Source organism: Trichechus manatus, unplaced genomic scaffold (assembly GCF_000243295.1).
Source record: "Trichechus manatus latirostris isolate Lorelei unplaced genomic scaffold, TriManLat1.0 scaffold00063, whole genome shotgun sequence".
Lineage (NCBI taxonomy): Eukaryota > Metazoa > Chordata > Mammalia > Sirenia > Trichechidae > Trichechus > Trichechus manatus.
This window is the reverse complement of record NW_004443999.1, coordinates 2,092,359-2,111,484: the sequence shown is the minus strand read 5'-3', so window position 1 is coordinate 2,111,484 and position 19,126 is coordinate 2,092,359.

Here is a 19,126-nt window from a genome sequence, read left to right as displayed (position 1 = left end):
TGATTAACCTTAATTCTATCTACAACCTTAATTCCTCTTTGCCATGTAACATAACGTAGCCACAGGTTTTAAAAATTAGTAATTGGACATCTTTGAGGGAGTCATTCTGTCTACCACAGAGACTATGTGCATTTCTTAATTTGAATAAATACTGCAGAACTATGCACTCGACTGCAAACCTAAAGGTTGGCAGCTCAAACCTATCCAGCAGAACTCTGGGAGAAAAGGCCTGTCGATCTGCTTCCGTTAAGATTACAGCCTAGAAAACCCTATAGAGCAGTTCTACTCTGGGACACATGGGGTCGCCACGATTTGGAATTGACTCAATGGCAACTAACAACAAAAACCAACATTCAAAGGAGCTGTTGAAATGTACAGTTTCATAATAACTTTAAGGAGAGGTGTCTCAGTTATCTAGTGCGGTTATAACAGAAATACAAGTGGGTAGCTTCAGCAAACAGAAATTTATTTTCTCACAGTTTAGGAGGCTAGAAGTCCAAATTCAGGGTGAAGTTTTTCTCTCTCCGAAGGCTCTGGAGGAATGTTCTTGTATCTTCAGCTTCTGCTTCCTGGTTCATTGGGCATGTCCATGTGTCTTGGCATCTATCTTACCCCATCTCCCCTCTGCTTGCTTTTTAATCCCTTTTATATCTCAAAAAAGATTGACTCAAGATACACCCTACACTAATCCTGCCTCATTAACATAACAAAGACAACCCATTCCCAAATGGGATTATAACCACAGGCACAGAGGTTAGGATTTACAACACATATTTTGGGGGACATAATTCAATCCCTATTGTTGTTGTAAGATGCCATTGAGTCAGCTCTGACTCACAGCAACCCTATGCACAACAGAATGAACCTTTGCCTGGTCCTGCGCCCTCCTCACAATCCTTTCTATGTTTGATCCTATTGTTTGCAGCCACTGTGTCAATCCATCTGGTTGAGGGTCTTCCTCTTTTTCACTGATTCAATCCATAACAAGGGGTTCCCTCACACTCTTGTCAATCTTGATGTTTTCAAACATTTTATTTTGACCAATCTAATTGGTGAAAATGGTATTATTGTCCATTTGCATAAGGACAGCCATTTCTTCATCTTTTGTAACAGTGGAAAATTGAAAGTGACCTAAACATTCATCAATAGATAAAGTTACCATGTGTAAGGCACACATAACGATACATACAATGAAAAAAATATATCACAAAGCATTACTCATATGTGTAAATAAAAATAAATATAAATATGAATGAGATCAAAGCATCCTGGGTTGTTATTAAAATTGCATGTGTTATCTGGAAGGGAAAATCTGTAAAAGGTCTACAAGGTTTCCCATCCTCTCCTTCAGCTTCATCTTTACCGCCAGATGGTCAAGCCTTGCACAGGGTCATGATCGCCTGATAACATCTCTCATTTCCATGTTCAGGTGATTTCAAATACAGTCAGGTGCCGCATAACATCTGTTCAGGCAATGTCAGACCACATATAGGCCCGTGGTTCCATAAGGATAAAAGAGTTCAGAAATCCCGATCAGAGAATGGGGCATAGCAAATGAAACAGCTTGCTGCATAAAACACATGTATCTCATGTCTCTTGTATACAAAGCACATACTCTTGTATACAAATGCTAAGTACATAATATGGTGGTTGGGCAATGTCCAACTCACATAACATCCTATCTCACAGAATGCATCATGGGTGTTAAAGAACACATGACAGCAGGAGAAAGGGTATATTGCACGTTCTCAGTCTGATATTTTGATACAACCTCGTCTCCTTTTTTTTCCCATGAACTTCCATTTTAATTAGGACCAGTTCAGTACCTAGTTCTTGCACTGGTCTAGTCTGTAAGGTGTTCACTTTACAACATGTGATTTAGAGGCTGCTGTAGTAGTTGGTGGAGTCCTGCTGGCGTAGTGGTTAAGAGCTCAGCTGCTAACCAAAAAGGTCAGCAGTTTGAATCCACCAGCCGCTCCCTGGAAACCCTATGGGGCAGTTCTACTCTGTCCTATAGGGTCACTATGAGTCAGAATCGACTCAATGTTGCTGCTGTCTGGGCCCTGCCCTTTGAATTTAGGCTTGGCCATATGACTTGCTGGGCGAATAAAATGAGAGCAGTAGTTACTTGTGTCACTAGCACATAAACTTTAAGAGGTAATGCATGATTTACCTTCTCTCTACTATGGTGATTAGAGAAGCAGGAGTTAAGATGCAGCATTCATCAGCCTGGGAGCCTAAGTGACTGCAAAGATCAGAATTCCCTGCTCACATTGCAGAACATATAACATGAGCAGAAACAAACCTTTGTGGTGTTAAGTCCCTGAGGTTTTGGGGTGGTTATTATTACAACATAGCCTACCCTATCCTAACTGATGTACATGCTCAAATATCTCATGTTCATAGTCAGAGATCTTGAATCTTCCTTCTCCAGAGATGTTACTCTTACAGTAAATGAAGAGGCATTCTTTTTTCCCTCCAAAGGGTCAGACACAATCAAGATATACTATGTTCCTCAGAAATGATTGACTAGTTATGTCCCGGGGTTATGAGACAGGAAAGTACAAAAATAAATTTTATTAGAAGAAAATATGAGAGCAACTAGAGCTGGTAGCTAACTAACTATGTTTAAGACTAGTCCTTCCTCTTGAAGAGCTACAAGCACAGTGAGCATTTGGTAGATAATTGCTGAAATTAACTGAATGATAATTCATGCAACCATTATAGGCTCAAAGTGGTCACTGCCAAGGCCTCTAATCACCTCTGAGGTCACTTTGCTGTGTACAATACTTACAGATCTGGCTAGAGAGGTACTACATTCACTTTCTACCTGTAATGTAGAAAGTCTTGTACATTTACATAATATAAAAGTTACTAATCATTGTCTTTAACAGATGCATAATTATTTCCAGATACTACTAATTCCCACTCTCGTCTAATGAACAGAATAACTACAGAGGGAAGAAAACTCTGACTAAATGGACTCAGAGACAAAACTTGGCACTCTCAATCATCTAAGACATCTGAACTCAAATTAGGCTCCATTAGATTGATCTGCACATAGACGCATTTATGAGGTCATCGGTCTCTCATAATAGCCCACTCTTTACCTCCAGAGAGTGGGTAAGTACATCTTCATCTATCTGTGGTAGCATAGGTTACCTCTATAAAGAAATATGTTTTTATATCTTACAAATTTACAATCATTGCGAGGCTCTGGAATGAGAACATTTTTAAGGCAAAATATCAACTAGGTATTCCAATGTTATTATGTAGACGTACTAATCATACCACTTCCTAAAATATGCATGAGCTATATGAGGCATACAGAAATACAATAAAAAAGTCAATTCATTATCAAGTAGTGCCAGGGTAATGAGTCTACCACGTCATTTTTATTTAGAAGCAAAATGTCAAGCATATAAGTGTTGTTAACTATTGAATGTGAACTTCTTTATGGTCTGTGGATGTCAGAGAAGCATTCTTTTCATTATTTTAAGAAGCAAAGATTAGGATATTCAGGTCTGCTTTGCAAAGGAGAGCAATTTATCATGCTCTGTATTATATCAAGCTATGATGAATCCATATATCATCTCCCTTCAAACATGCATTTTAACCACTGATGATATGCAAATATTAGGTTAATTAAATACTATTAAATGAAGGAAAAAGTACATTATGGAATCCACTTGCTACTATATTATGGGCACAACAAATGAACAGGGAAGTGTCACAGATAGTGAAATGGAAATACTTGGAGAACTACCAACTCTCTCAATGTGTAATAACCAGAATATAATATTTGTGATATAGTTCTAAGTTTCGTTCTCTAAAGCTAAGTTGTATTCACTAAAAGTAGCATTAAGTGGAAATAGCCACAGAATGGCTAAAATACGTTAAATTGTTGCGTGACTATCAAGTAAAATATTATTAGAAAATACATCTCCATGACTGGACGAAGTCAAAGGGAAACACCAATATGGTTACCTGTAATGACAAACTCAGAGCAACATTAAAAACTCTACTGAACAGAAGGCCTACAGTGGCCTCTTTTATTATTTAAATGAAAGACACCATAAACAACTCCTTGATAGTCCCATGCTGGGCTGTTGTTCTGCCCCAATCAGACTTGATTAGGAGTGCAAGTTCAGCCTTTTATGAACACCTGTGTCTAAAGCCCGCAAATAATTAGCTTAGCCATACCATTTCACTCTAATAATGGTGTAATTTGCCACGCCTTTCAGGCTCTGGACAGCTGGTGCTATTGAAAAGCACCTCAGGATTAGGCCCTGACTTCCAGGCCTGAGTCTTTGGGGGGGTTCTTAGGTATCCATGGCAACACACTTAGACTGCAAACTATCACCTCTAATAACAACTGGGACAGTCTACCTTTATTTTATTTCAGTTATCCATAGAAAAAGATAATGCATGGAAAATCACTGGAAATTTCTAAAATTATATATATATACATTTATATCTACAAATATAAAAACCTGCAATAGCTGGAACCTGTATAGTGCAGAGAAGGAAAATTCAAATATTTTCCACTAAAACGACTGATAGAAAAGTGATAAGACAGCACTCTGTCCAAAGTGAAAAACTTGCGCGACCAGGAAAAACAAGGCAGTCCCACAGAGTTCCAGCTCTCATGTGTACATACATACACACATGTATATATAGTGTGTGTGTATATATATGTATACACACATACATATATATATGGAAACCCAGGTGGCATAGTGGTTAAGTGCTACGACTGCTCACCAAAAGGTCGGCAGTTTGAATCCACCAGGAGCTCCTTGGAAACTCTGTGGGGCAGTTCTACTCTGTCCTATAAGGTCGCTATGAGTCAGAATCTACTCAACGGCAGCGGCGTTTTAATACATATATATATGTATATACACAAACACACACATATACCAAAAAATGTACTGCTGTCAAGTTGATTCCAACACATAGGACAGAGTGGAACTGCCCCACAGAGTTTCCAATGCTGTAAATCTTTACCGAAGCCGACTGCCACATCTTTCTCCTGCAAGAGAGCTAGTGGGTTCAAAACACCAACCTTTCATGTAGCTCGGCTGCTAACCGAAAGTTTGGCAATTTGAATCCACCAGCCACTCCTTGGAAGCCCTATGGGGCAGTTCTACTCCATTCTATAGGGTCGCTGAGTCAGAATCGACTTGATGGCAACAGGTTTTATATATATACGCATATACATACACACATATACATAATTACATTGTTAATAGACACATAAAATTGAGAAGCTAAGGATTTTTTTTTTTTTTTCTAAATCACATCTGTTCAAAGTTCATTTGGTTATTTAAGATAGATCTATCAAAAGACAACTGAGGGAAAATGAGGTCCACCACTGAATTCGTCAGTGCTAATTGAAGCTGTTAACCTACAGCTGCATGGAAGACTAAAGGGAACTATTATCTTGAAAAACTCTTCAGCTGAGAGCAACTTCGTGACTGCTGTCCTTTCATCTGTGTCCCAGTAGAAGGTTATGAATTGGACAGCCTAGAAATGCTGATGGGCACACTCTGACTCCCTGCAGCTTCTCAGCACTCCAATCAGAGTGTCCATTAACATAAGCATGGCAGACAGGCGGGGCTAACTCATGACTCACTGCAAATGCTGACCCAGTGACCTATCAGTCCATGGAACTTGCCAAAGATTAAAAAGGAAATTCTCCTATCAGGCCAAATACACACATGGCTCAAACAAACAAAAAACTTTATAGACCTCTATACGTTTAGAATGGGAGGCAAATGGGCATTCTTTTTTCATTTTAACAGAGAATTAGAATCGTATATATGTGGATTACCAAGTTTCAAGGAGTTTCAGTTAAGAACAGCGTAGATATCACAGGATACCACTGTGGTTAAATGCTTGAGCTTTGGAGTCAGACTGCCTGGGTGAAAAATCTAAGCTTTACCAAATAATAGTTGTGTGACTTTGGACAAGCCCATTACTGTCTCTAGCCTGTTGCATATCTGTAAAGTGAGGATACTAATGATAATAATACCTACTTCGGGAAGAGAATGTGAGAATTAATGACATAATGAGCATAAAGGACTTTTTGCAGTATTCTGGCACATGGAAAGCTATTGTTACTAATTGTGGTGAACCTGGAGTTATGCCATCCAGAACTCCCTTCAAGGGAAGCCTTGTTGCCCTACCTGCTGGCAGACAGCCTCCAGCTGTCAACTATAGCAGGCTTTGCTTCGGTTGCAGAGTTGCCTCACCCAAAGACATGCCTTTCTGGGACTGGCCCACATTCAACAACTGACTGAGATGAGGGTGTAAAGGCCCAGTCATTTGAGTTAAACATGAGACGCCTCTGAAGAGCCGTGTATGCTCCAGAGCTCCTTCTAGGGCTCACATTGCAGTTCAACATCCCCCTCCTCTCAGAGTTATTGATCTCTAATAAGTACCTTGAGGAACCCTGGTGGTACAGTGGTTATGCGCTCAGCTGCTAACCAAAAGGTCAGCAGTTGGAACCCACCAGCCACTGTGCGGAAGAAAGACATGGCAGCCTGCTTCCGTAAAAATTACAGCCTTGGAAACCCTATGGGGCAGTTCTATTCTGTCCTATGGAGTCACTATGAGTGGAAATCGACTGGACGGCAGTGGGTTTAATAAGTACCTTGCATGCCAAACCCCCTCTCAGCATCTGCTTCCAGAGCATACAATCTGCCACACTGATGAACAATATAAAAAATAATTGTTATGTTTGAGAATTTGAGACCATTTCTGGATATTTTAAAACCACAAAATCAACATTATTAAATTCAAATTAACCAAGTGTTGACATTGGGCCCTAGGGAATACTAAGAAAAATAACATGCAGATGCCATTTCTTGAGGAACTGCTCATAGTCAAGCAAAAGAACATTCCTCCCAACGCAGATGCCTGCAACATCACAGGCTAATTACTCAATCGGATCATACATAAAATACCTTGACAACAAAGCAAGGAACAAGTAAACCTGTTGGTAGCATGGAGAAATGATATAGAGAAGTACTGACATTTGATTTGATTTGGATCTGGAAAGATGAAGTGGAGATCTGTGAGACAGAAAAGTTAAGGAAAAGTGTTTCAGAGGGAGCAGCATATTATTACAAAATACTGATGGGTAAATACATGACATTGTTTGAGAGGTTTAGAAAGCAGCAAGAAGGTTACCTGACATGATATAGTTTAATGTTATGGCTATAGATGAAGCCAAAAATGTTATCTGGGAGAAAATAGTGCAAAGCTTTTGACATGACACAGAGGAATCTGAGTTTTTCTCTAGTAGGCACTAGGTATCTGGCCACCATTTTTAAGTATTACAATCACTTCATTGTTCTAAAAGGTCAATTTGTAAGAGGAGGAGGCACTAGTTACTAAAACGGTTAAAATTTAAAAAACTGACAATACCAAATGTTAGCAAGAACACAGAGCAACTGTAAATCTCATGTATCATAAGCAAGAAAGTATTATTTATTAACATTAAACCTATACTTATTGTATTTTGTTGTTGTTGGGTGCCATCAAGTCAATTCCAACCCATAGGGTTTTCTAGGCTATAATCTTTAGGGGAGCAGATAGCCAGGTCTTTCTCCCGTGGAGCCGTCAGGTGGGTTAGAACTGCCGATCTCTTGGTTAATAGCTGAGCTCTTAACCATTACACCACCAGGGCCGCACACTTACCATAAAATCTAGCAATACAGCCCTAAGGTATATTTTTGCTCAAGTGAAATGAAAACCTATGGGCACACAAAACTTCATATGTTAATGTTTATAGCAGTTTTATTCATAACCACCAAATTTGGAAATCACCAAGTGTCCTTACACTGGCAAATGGATAAAAAATTGTGGTATATTCATACTATGGAATGCAATTCAGCAATAAAAAGGAACAACTATTGATATATGCAATAACAGGGATAAACAGCAAAAGAATTACGCTAAATAAAACAATCAGGCTCAAAAGAAAGCATACTGTATGATTCAATTTATATGAAATTTTAAAAGGCAAAACTACACACACACACACCCCCACACACACACATATAAACCCCTTACCATCAAGTCGATTCTCACTCATAGCAACCCCATAGGACAGAGTAGTACTGCCCCATAGGGTTTTCCAGGCTATAATCTTTACTGGAGCAGACAGCCACATCTTTCTGCCACCAGGGAGATATACATGTGTGTGTGAGTGTATGTATATGCATATGCATAAACATACACATATGCATACTACCTACACATACACATATACATACACACATATATATAATTGGGTCATGTTTTTTATTCCAGTCTTGGTCTTTAAACATTTACAATTAAGATAATTATTAATATGTTAGTCCTCATTCCTGTTTCTCTTTTCTTGCATTCCTGTGGGTTATTTGTACATCTTTTAAGATTCCACCTTGATTTATTTATATTATTATTAGTGTATCTCTTTGTTTCCTAGTGCTTGCTCTGTTTATTATGACATACATGTGTGATTCATCACAGTCTACTGATGTCAACATTTTCCCATTTAAGTGCAGTGTGGAAACTTCACTTTCATTTAGGTCCCTTTACCTTCCCCATTTTTAAATATCATCGTGTTGGTTGTCAGATGGTACTATAATTTTTGTTTCAATCATCATATATGACTTATAAAACTCATAAAGGATAAGGGTGGTATTGACCCATATTTCTCTGCTTTACATTGTTCTCTTTTCCTTCTTGTTGCTCCAAGATTCCTTCTTTTCTCATTTTCTTTATATTTGAAGAATTTCCTTTGGCCAGTCTTTAAGGCTAGGTCCACTAGTTACAAATTCTCATAGTTTTTCCTCATCTGAGAATGTTTTTACTTCCTCTTCATTCATGAAGGATAGTTTTGCCAGCTAGAGAATTCATGGTTGACAGATCTCTTCTTTTAGCATTTGAAAAATATTGTGCCGTATTGTGCCACTTCCTTCTGGCTTCTTTAGCTTCAGATGAGGACTTCATTATCCTATTATCATTTAAACTGGTCTTTCCTTATGGGTAATGGATTATTTCTCTCTAGCTGCTTTCAATTTTTTGTTCATTTGTTGGTTTGTTTTAAATCTTTAGTTTTCAAAAGCTTAATGTGTCTTGGCATAGATTTCTTTGGGTGTATCCAGTTTGGGGTTTGCTCAGGTTCTCAGATCTACAAGTGTGTGCCTTTCACCAAATCTAGGAAGTTTTCAGCTATTATTTCTTCAAATAGTCTTTCAGCCCCACTCTCTTTCTCTTCTTCTTTTGGGACTCCAAAGCTACAAATGCTGAATCTTTTGTTATTGTCCCACAGGTCCCTGAGTCTGTTATTATTACCATTTTTTTCACTACATTTTGTCTCTGTTGTTCAGACTGCAATCTGTCTCAATCTGTCCTCAAGTTCATTGATTCTATCCTCTGGCATCTCCACTGTATTGAGTGGAGCCTATCCATTTAGCTTTCATTTCTGTTACTGAATTTTTTAAGTTCTGTAATTCCCACTTGGATCTTTTTTTTATAACTTCTATTTCTTTGCTGTAGTTTTTTATTTTTTTCATTTGTTTCAAGACAATTTGTAGTTGATGGTTGAAGTATTCTAACAACAGCTATTTTTAAAATCCTTTTAAGATACAGGTTTCCCCTGCTATCTGAAAGCAGAGTGTTCCTATGAAACATTTTGTAAGCCGGAATGGCATAAAGAGAAGAAGCAATTACCATTAATTTACATCGGAAAAAATTTTTGAGCATTCCTAGACCCCAAAAAAAACCCACCAAATCATACCAAATAACATATAAAACCTAAAATAACACTAACATATAGTAAAAGCAGGAATGCTATGATAAATACACAGCCTATATAAAGTAGAAATAATTAAGTACAGTGTAGTTTCACAGGGTGCACGCTGCCTCTTTAACAGCTGGCTGCAAAACAAATGCTGAACGCTATTTCCACTTTTTGCCTTTTTTTATAAAAGTAAAAATCCTCTTTGGATTTCTTTCAGTTAGTGAAAACAGGTACTAATGTAGGTTTTTCATAAAAGCGAAGTGGTGGTGTAAAGCGAACTTTTGAAAAGCAGGAGATACCTGTAATTCTACCATCTGATTCATCTCAGGGTTGGCATGAGTGGATTGTGTTTTCTCATTCAAGTTATCATATTCTTGGTTCTTAGTATGACTGGTGATTTATTGAAAAGGTACAGGGCATTTTGTCATTATGTTAGGAGATCCTGTGTCCTATCTAAATCTTTTATATTAGCAGGCAGTCACCCTGTATAGGTTTAGCATGCAGATCTTGGGCTACTCTTGTGGGCTTTGATTCTAACGGCAGTTTTATTTTCAGAGTCCTTGTGGTGTTATTTTGTTCTTCAAGGTTTATCTGGTGCTGCTGGGGTGCCTACTGGTCCCTGCTGGTGCTGCCTAAGGGAGTAGAAAGGGATTCCCCAGTCCAGGACTCCATGTGACTCCCAGTGTGGGAGAGGTGTGGTGGGATCCCCCTACAAGTGCCTCCTGGATGACCCAGTGTCTCTGGGAAGGAGAGGAGAATCTGTCCATGAGGACAAAGAGGCTTCCCAGACCAGGCTGTTTGCTGTTACTAGGTCCCTTGTACACCCTCTCTGGTGTCCACTGGTTGGGAAGGAGCATCTCAGACACATGGGGACAGGAAGGCCTCCCGTTTGGGGCTGATTGCTGTGATTAGGTCCTTTTTCAGTTCTATCCACCTGCCCCAGTGTCTCTGGGCAGGGGAGGAGAATCTTGGACCCATGAGGATGAAGAAGCTTCTCAGACTAGGCCACTTGCTGTGACTGGGTCTCTTTTTCTCATTTTACCTTCTCGCCCTGGTGTCTCTGGGTGGGAGAGTAAAGTCTTATACCTGTGGGAACACGAAAGGCTTCCTGTTTGGGACTGCTTGTTGTGACTAGACCCCTTTTTTCAGTTCTGTTTATTCACGCTGGTGTCTCTGGACAATGTAGACCATCTTGGGTCTTGTAGGACAAAGAAGTTTCTGGCACCAGGCCACCTGCTGTAGTTGCAACTCTCCTTCTGGCTTCACCCACCTGCCTTCTTCTCTCTCTGTGGGAAAGGGGAGTCTCAGGCCTGTGGGGAAGAAAGGTGTTTCCCCTGGCTGCTTATTTCTAGCAGGGCTTCCAGTGAATTCCTTCTTGCCAGTGATGTCGGGCTTGTCTGATGTTGTCAGAGGAGCTCCCATTCAGTGAGAGGAAGGATGAGCCTATCTGGCCTACCTGGGCTGCCTTCTGTTGCCAGATTAGTGGCTGGGAAGCACCAGGTCTAGATGACCTTGCTCTGTCAGATGTGGGAACACAAGACCCCTCCACCCCTGGAACCCCAAACCAGACTGCCTTCTTTTTACCACCTTTTGGAGTTCTATTTGGTTGTCTCTTGTACCATTTCCAGGGCTTATACATGAGCTTAGCAGGGAAGAACAGGGAAAAATGGGTCCACACCATCTTGTCTGGATGAGAAGTAGCATGGGGGAACTTTTTTAGTAGATAGAAATATTCTATATCTTGATTGTCGTGTGATTACATGATTGAACACATTTGTTAAAACTCATTGAACTATACACTTGGAATTGGTGAGTTATGGTTTATGCAAATTATAAATTATACAAATCTGAACTTAATTAAAAAAAAAAAGTGGAGGAAATTTATCCAAAGGCAATCAACTTGTTGGTAGGAGAACAAGAACTCCAGCCTGAACTAGAAGCCCCGAGCCTGGGTGAAGTTAGAGTATTGCATGACAAAAGCATAATATTTGGAGACAGGCAGAGCTGTTCTGCCACTTGCATCTGCTTGACCATGAATGTCACACATTCTTTCTGACCCATGTTTCTTCATCCTGCTTATAAAGGGCACAGCACTTGGAAATTATTCCACAATTGTGAGTTATCTTCTCTTTCTACCACATCAAAGTTAAAATTTTAACTTTAAGGCTTTATAATTCGTCAATACAAGCCCTCTGATTTAATGCTTGCCTACTTATTTTAGTCCCTTGGTGACTTTAGAAATAAAAGTTTGATTGAATTTCTCTTCAGATTAAAGAGATATTTAATTGCAAGGAAATATTTTTACTTGATTAAGGTTTAGAGCTTCAACAAAACTGGCATTTCATCTAGTAACAAGAAATTGACCCAAATTAAAATGGAAGCAATCACATCTAAAAGATGATAACATTTGGAGGTGTTTTTGAACTGAACACTGGGTGCATTTCAACAATTTCTTTAAAAATAATTTTGCCATTAAAGGCAATTTAGGAAACTCAGAAGCAATCCATACAGCTAGATGGTGCCCGGCTACCACCACTGACTGCTCTGACCAGGATCACAATGGAGGGTTCTGGACAGAGCTGGAGAAGGATGTAGAACATAATTCTAACTCACACAAAAAAAGACCATATTTACTGGCCTAAAGGAGACTGGAGAAACCCCGAAAGTATGGCCCCCAGACACCTTTTTGGCTCAGTGGTGAAGTTATCTCCGAGGTTCACCATTCAGCCTGGGAATGGACATCCCTGTAAAACCAAATGGGACTAATGAGGTACAGTAGTCCAGTGACAAGGGCCAGAAGGCAGAAGGGGACAAGGAAACTGGTGATAGAGAACCCAAGGTTGAGTAAGGATATTGTTGATGTGTTGTCAGAGTGTTAACCATTGTCATAGGGCAACATCTGTAGTAACTGTTAAATGAGAAACTATTTTGTTCTGTAAGCCTTCATCTTAAGTGAGAATAGCAGCACAATTGGAAGAGCGCAGCCGATGTCCCTGAACTGTGCATGTAGAAATTTTTGAAATGGTGTATCTTTGGCTATGTGTATTTTCACCAAAAAAAAAAAGGTTGAGAAGTTAGAGGGTTGACATGTTGTGGGGTTGTTAACCAATGTCATAAAACAATATGTGTGCTACTGTTTCATGAGAAACTATTTCTTCTGTAAGCCTTCACCTGAAGTACAATAAAAACAAATAAATTTGTGACCAAGTTAACAATAAAGAAATATTAATAAAATTAAAAAAAAAAAAAAGGCAACCCATGTTTACGTTTATGGGTGTTTATCTTTCATCAAATAACGATACAGCAACATTTATTGGGAATGGTAGCTCTTGTCAACAAGTGTTCAACTTTAAGAGGGACCTGCATGGGGACCTGAAGGAAAATAGGACAACGCGTATCTGGGCAGATTAACCACTTATGTTTCTACTCAGGATTAAACTTTCCATACCAAGTTCACTCTCAATGGCGCATTTGGAGAGTGCTTCATTATCCATGACCACAAACAACAGCCACGGCCAAACTTATGAATAGGTAGCTCCTACATATTTACAAGGAGCCAGGGAGGTGCAACAATTAAGCACACAGCTGCTAACAAAAGGTTGGTGGTTCAAACCCATCCAGCAGCTTTACAGGAGTAAGACCTGGTGATCTGCTCCCGAAAAACATTACAACCTAGAAAACCCTACAGGTCAGTTCTACTCTGTCACGTGTTCTACTTTGTGAGTCAGTAGAACACTCTATGAGTCAGAAAACCCTACGGGTCAGTTCCTCTCTATGAGTCGAAATCAACTCAGTGGCACCTAAGAACAACAACAACATATTTACAAGGTGTAAATTGAAGGGCACCGCAAAGCTACACTTGCTCTAAATGAGCTCTTCTAGGTTGAAATTCACCCACTGCAGATGGATTTTTGCTTTTTTGTTGTTGTTTTATTTTGCTTTGTTTTTACTTTTTTTTTTTTTCCTCTTAAGAGACCCTTATGAGAATGCAAATACTTCTAGCAAAGCTGTTGGTACCTTATATAAACTCCCTGAGGACAGAAACCATATTTTCAGCATCTCTGCTTTCCAGGAAATTCTTCCATTTACAATTCTCTCTCTCAATCTTTCTGTTACAGCAAAGAGAAACATCTCAGTTCAGTGCTAGTTTTTACCACTTGTCTAAGATGTGGTAATATCCTTTTTCATACAGTGAGAACAGACCTCAGGTTGAGAGTCAAGAGCAGGCCACAGTACCCATTCAAAATACAATGTTAAAAAATTATTTAGGTTTTCATCTTCCTTCTCTTGATGGGGAGTGACACTGATTTTACACTTACGAGAGCAAATGCTCCTTACTTATTTGTACATTGCATTGTGAATACTAAGTGAGGGAAACTCTATCAGACTGGGGGTGAAGTTCTCTATTCCAGAAAAAGATAATACTGGAGCTTAATTCTAAGGGGTAAGGAACAGTTACTGAGATGATGAAATGGTTGAAAAGAGGGCATTTCGGGAGAGGGAAAAGCATAGGCAAAGGCATCGAAAGGTGGAGAAGCATGGCCTATTCAGGAACTACAATTTAAAACAACTGAGGGGCAAAGAGTAAGCTAAAGATTTTGAACTTTATCTTCAATGGGTAGAAAGACAGTTTAGGGTTCTAAGCAGGGTGGGTCAGGATCCAATTCACTATTTAGAAAGACCAGCCAGGCAGTGATCTGACAAGTGGATTGGAGGGGGAGGAACTAGTAGCCCAAGGATTGAGTCAGAAAGTATGTGATGGAAAGCATGTGAGGCAAGAAGCGTCTGTGGCAGGGGTGCATTTGTGCTTTAATCCCAGTTCAATTTTCTGAATGGTTATTGTTCTGTCATGTTCTCCATAGCTTCTTTTGCTAACATTGGAACATTGTGTTTTTCTAGAAATCTATTCCTTTATCTAGGTTTTCAAATGTGTTAACATATAATTGTACATTATGTTTGTGTCTTTAGACAATCTGCTATATTTTAAAGATTTTCACCTTTTCTTTTTTAATTTGTTTGTTTCTCTTCTTGATCTGTTTAGTCACAGTTTTATCTGTTATATTTGTTTTTTCAAAGTATATATTTCTTTTTGTTTTCTTGTACTCTACTTCATTGATTTCTGGCCTCATTTTTATTAATTCATTTTTCCTGTTTCTATAAGTGTGCCCTGTTTCTATTTTTCTGGACTATCAAGTCGAGCACTTACTTCATGTATTCTACAACTTTTCTTGTTTTCCAATAATTACAGTCAAAGCTATATATTTCCTTCTCAGTACCCCTCATGGAGCATACCAGACATTTTGAAATTCACTGCTTTCATTTTATTTGACTGTAATAGTTTACAATTTCCCTTTTGATTTCCTCTGTAACCCACGGGTTATTTAAAAGCATGCTTATTACAGTTCCCATTCACATGGGGATGTTAAATGTGTTCTTTTGTTATTAATTTCTAATTTTATGGCATTGTGGTCAAAGACCATAATGTGTGAGGTGTTGATTCTTTGAATTTGTTGAAATTCCTTTGTGGTTTTGTATATGATTGGTTTTGAAGAATGGTTCACGTATCAAGAAAGAAATATGTTCTCTGTTTACAGCATCAAGTGTGCTATTTATGGTGTTCAAAACTTCTAAACTGTTGCTTTTTTATAACAGCTTTATTGACATAATCACATACCATAAGGTTCAGACTTTTAAAGTGTACATTTCTGTGGTTTGTAGTATATTCACAAAGTTGTGCAACCATAACCATTTTCTAATTTAGAACATTCTCCTCACTCCCAAAAGAAACCCTGTACACATTAGCAGTCACTGCCCATTTCAGAAAATTCATTCAAATGGAATATACAATATGGGGTCTTTGTGTTTGACTTCTTTCAGTTAGCATGTTTTCAAGGTAGCATGTATCAGTATTTCATTTCTCTTCATTGCCAAATAATATTCCATTGTATGGGTATACCACATTTTATCATTTCATCATCAGTTGATGGACATTTGTGTGGTTTTCACATTTTGGCACTTATGAAAAATGCTGCTATGGACATTGGTGTACACATTTTTGTGTGGACATGTGTTTTCATTTCTCTTGGGTATATACCTAGGAGTACAATTGCTGGATTATACGGTAACTCTATTTTTAAAATTTTGAAGAACTGCCAAACTGTTTCCAAAGCAGCAGCATCATTTTATAATCCAGTTAGCAATGTATGGGTTTCCAGTTGCTCCATATACTTGACAAAACTAGATTTTAGCCATTTAGTAGGTATGAAGTGGTATCTCATTGTGGTTTGATTTGCATTTCCCTAATTACTAGTAATGTTGAATATATTTTCATGTGCTTATTGGCCACTTAGATATCTTCTTTGGAGAAATGTTTATTCTGATTATTTGTCCATTTTTTAATTGAGTTATTTGTCTTCTTGAGTCTTAAGAGTTCTTTATATATTCTGGATATAATTCCCTTATCAGATATATCAGTTGTTTATATTTTTTCAAATACCTTTGGTTATCTTTTCACTCTCCTGATATATTGCTTACAGCACAAAAATTTTTAATTTTGAGGTGGTATATTTTAATCTTTTTTTCTTTTGTGGCTGGTTGTGGGGATATATGCCATTTAAACATGGCTGCACTATTGACAACTGCAGCTCCCACAGGCCTCTATGCTGCACAGCATGTTGAGACTTGTCCCCAACATGTTGAGACTTGTCACGACTTGTTTTCCCAAACCTATTGTCCCGTTACTGATTGACTTGTTTACCTGAATTCCTTCTCCCTTGCCCAAAACTTACTGTTACTCACCCAAAGCCCATTGTTCTGTTATTTGCTTCACTGCTTGCTGTGTTGACTATAAATAAACTCCTGGGACTGAAGCCGAGGTTCGACTCCTCAGAGTGACCCTCCTGGCCCCACTTCTCTGTAAGAGTTGTGGCATTGGTTATTGTCTCCGCCGCCTCAACAACCGTCGCCGCTGCAGCAGATGGTGCCCTGTGTGAGGGGCTGTGACAGCTGGTGTTTTTGGTGTCATATCTAGAAACCATTATCTAATCCAAAGCCATGAAGATTTACTTTTACTTTTTCTTCTAAGAGTTTTATACATTTAGTTCTCACATTTAGGACTATAATCCTTTTTCTAAAAAAATAAGTTAACTATCATTTTTTTAAATAAACTTTTTGAAAAATTTTAGAACAGCTTTAGTGTTATAAAAAAATTGGGAAGATAGTACAGAGAATTCCCATATGCCCCACACGCAGTTTCTCTATTATTAACATCTTACATTAATATGCTATATTTGTTACATTACTGAACCAATACTGATATATTGTTAGCTAAAGTCCTTACTTAATTCAGATTTTCTTAGTTTTTCCTAATGTCCTTTTTCTAGTCCAGGATCCTATCTAGGACATGACATCACATTTAGTCATCATGTTTCCTTAGGCTTCCCTTGGCTGTGACAGTTTCTCATACATTCCTTGTTTCTGACGACCTTGACAGGAATTCCTCACCTAGGAATGTTGATAATAGCTGGTTTAAAGTCTTCATCTAGTAACTCCAACACCTGGGCTTCCTCAGGGATAATTCCTGTTTTTCTGTGTATCTTGTAATTTTTTGTAGAAAACTAGACCTTTTAAATAATATAATGTAGCAACTCTAGAAATCAGAACTCCACTGCCTACTGTCCCCAGGGCTTACTGTTGTTACCATTTGTATTATTTTTGTTGTTGCTGCTTGTATGTTTAGTGACTATCCTGGATTAATTTTGTGAAGTCACATGCCACTCTTGTTTTTTAATTGCTTGAGATCTCCAGATTATCCTTTCTTTTATAGATATTTATACAATTATATAAATATATTTTATGTTTGTAATATATATAATGCGTTCCTGTTTTTTTAGGTGCCGTCACATCATGAAGTGAGTAAACTATTGATATCAAAGCCTGATAAAGAATGTACAGAAAGGAAGTTATAGCTAAAAGCTCCACATGAATATTAATGTAAATAACCTAAAAAAATCATTGTTACTGTTGTTAGGTGCTGTCGATTCAGTTCCAACTCATAGTGACTCTACGTACAATAGAGTGAAACACTGTGTGGTCCGGCACCATCCTCACAACTGTTGCTATGTTTGAGCGCATTGTGGCAGCCACTGCGTGACTCCATCTCATTGAAGGTCTTCCTCTTTTTTGCTGACCCTCTACTTTACCAAAGCATTATGCCCTTCTCCAGGGACTGGTCCCTCCTGATAACACGTCCAAAGTAAGTGAGACAAAGTCTCACCATCCTTGTTTCTAAGGAGCATTCTGGCTGTACTTCTTCCAAGATATATAATATATATACATATATATTACTGGTTTTTTTTTGGTATACTTATGATTTCAATAAAAATATTAATGATAGTAACAACCAGCTCTTCTATATCACTTACTGTGTATCAAGTTGTGTTCTATGGTGTTTTCTCATACATGGGGATATACATATTTATTTTTACATATTTATTTATTTATACACACATATGTGAATATATAAATAAATCATTTATTTATGTTTTTTATTCCATTTCGTTTGGTATTAAATGTGCAACTATCCCACCTTCTTGATCAGATGGAGCAAATTTGAAACTGTAATGTAGGATTTCAAGGCAGTGGATAGTTGTTTATTCCAACCCTTTTTTTTTTTAGGGCTCTGGAAACTTCAGCTTCTGGCAAGTTCCAATCAATATCTGCACTACTCTACTGGAGTTACACTCATCTCCAGCCATGGAAATGGCCTCCCAGGTCATGGCTCCTAGCCTGGGTTGCCCAGTGCAACCTGGGAGAGAGGTAAGGGGATACCTAGGACTTTGCACTCGAACTCTTTTCCTGTCTGTCACTCAAAGTTTCCATTTCCTCCACCTTAAAAGAGACCTGGAAACTTTGCTTCCCTGAGATATCTTCACAATTTTGTACAGAAAAATTTGTTAACAGAAACTGTTTTTACTCATACAAACCATAGCTTTTCTATCATCTCCCAGGTTTGATGTGGAAGACAGAGTCAACAGCAGTGCTTAGTTTACCTTCTTGACAAGAAACTCTAACATCCACTTTGATATAAATTTATTTAAGTAAACAGTAAATTAAGTTAAATAAAAAAAATTAAGTAAATTACAGTGAAGTGACATGGCAAAAACTGTGGAGGTAATATAAAGAGGGATGAGCCTGTGACAGAAATTATGAACGTTTAGGTAAATAACGTGTTTTTACACAAATAACACACGTGTTCTATTTTTTTGCCAATGGTGCCCTTGCCCTGTGAGATATTTTCATAAGTACATTCTATTTTTTTACAGCAACAGG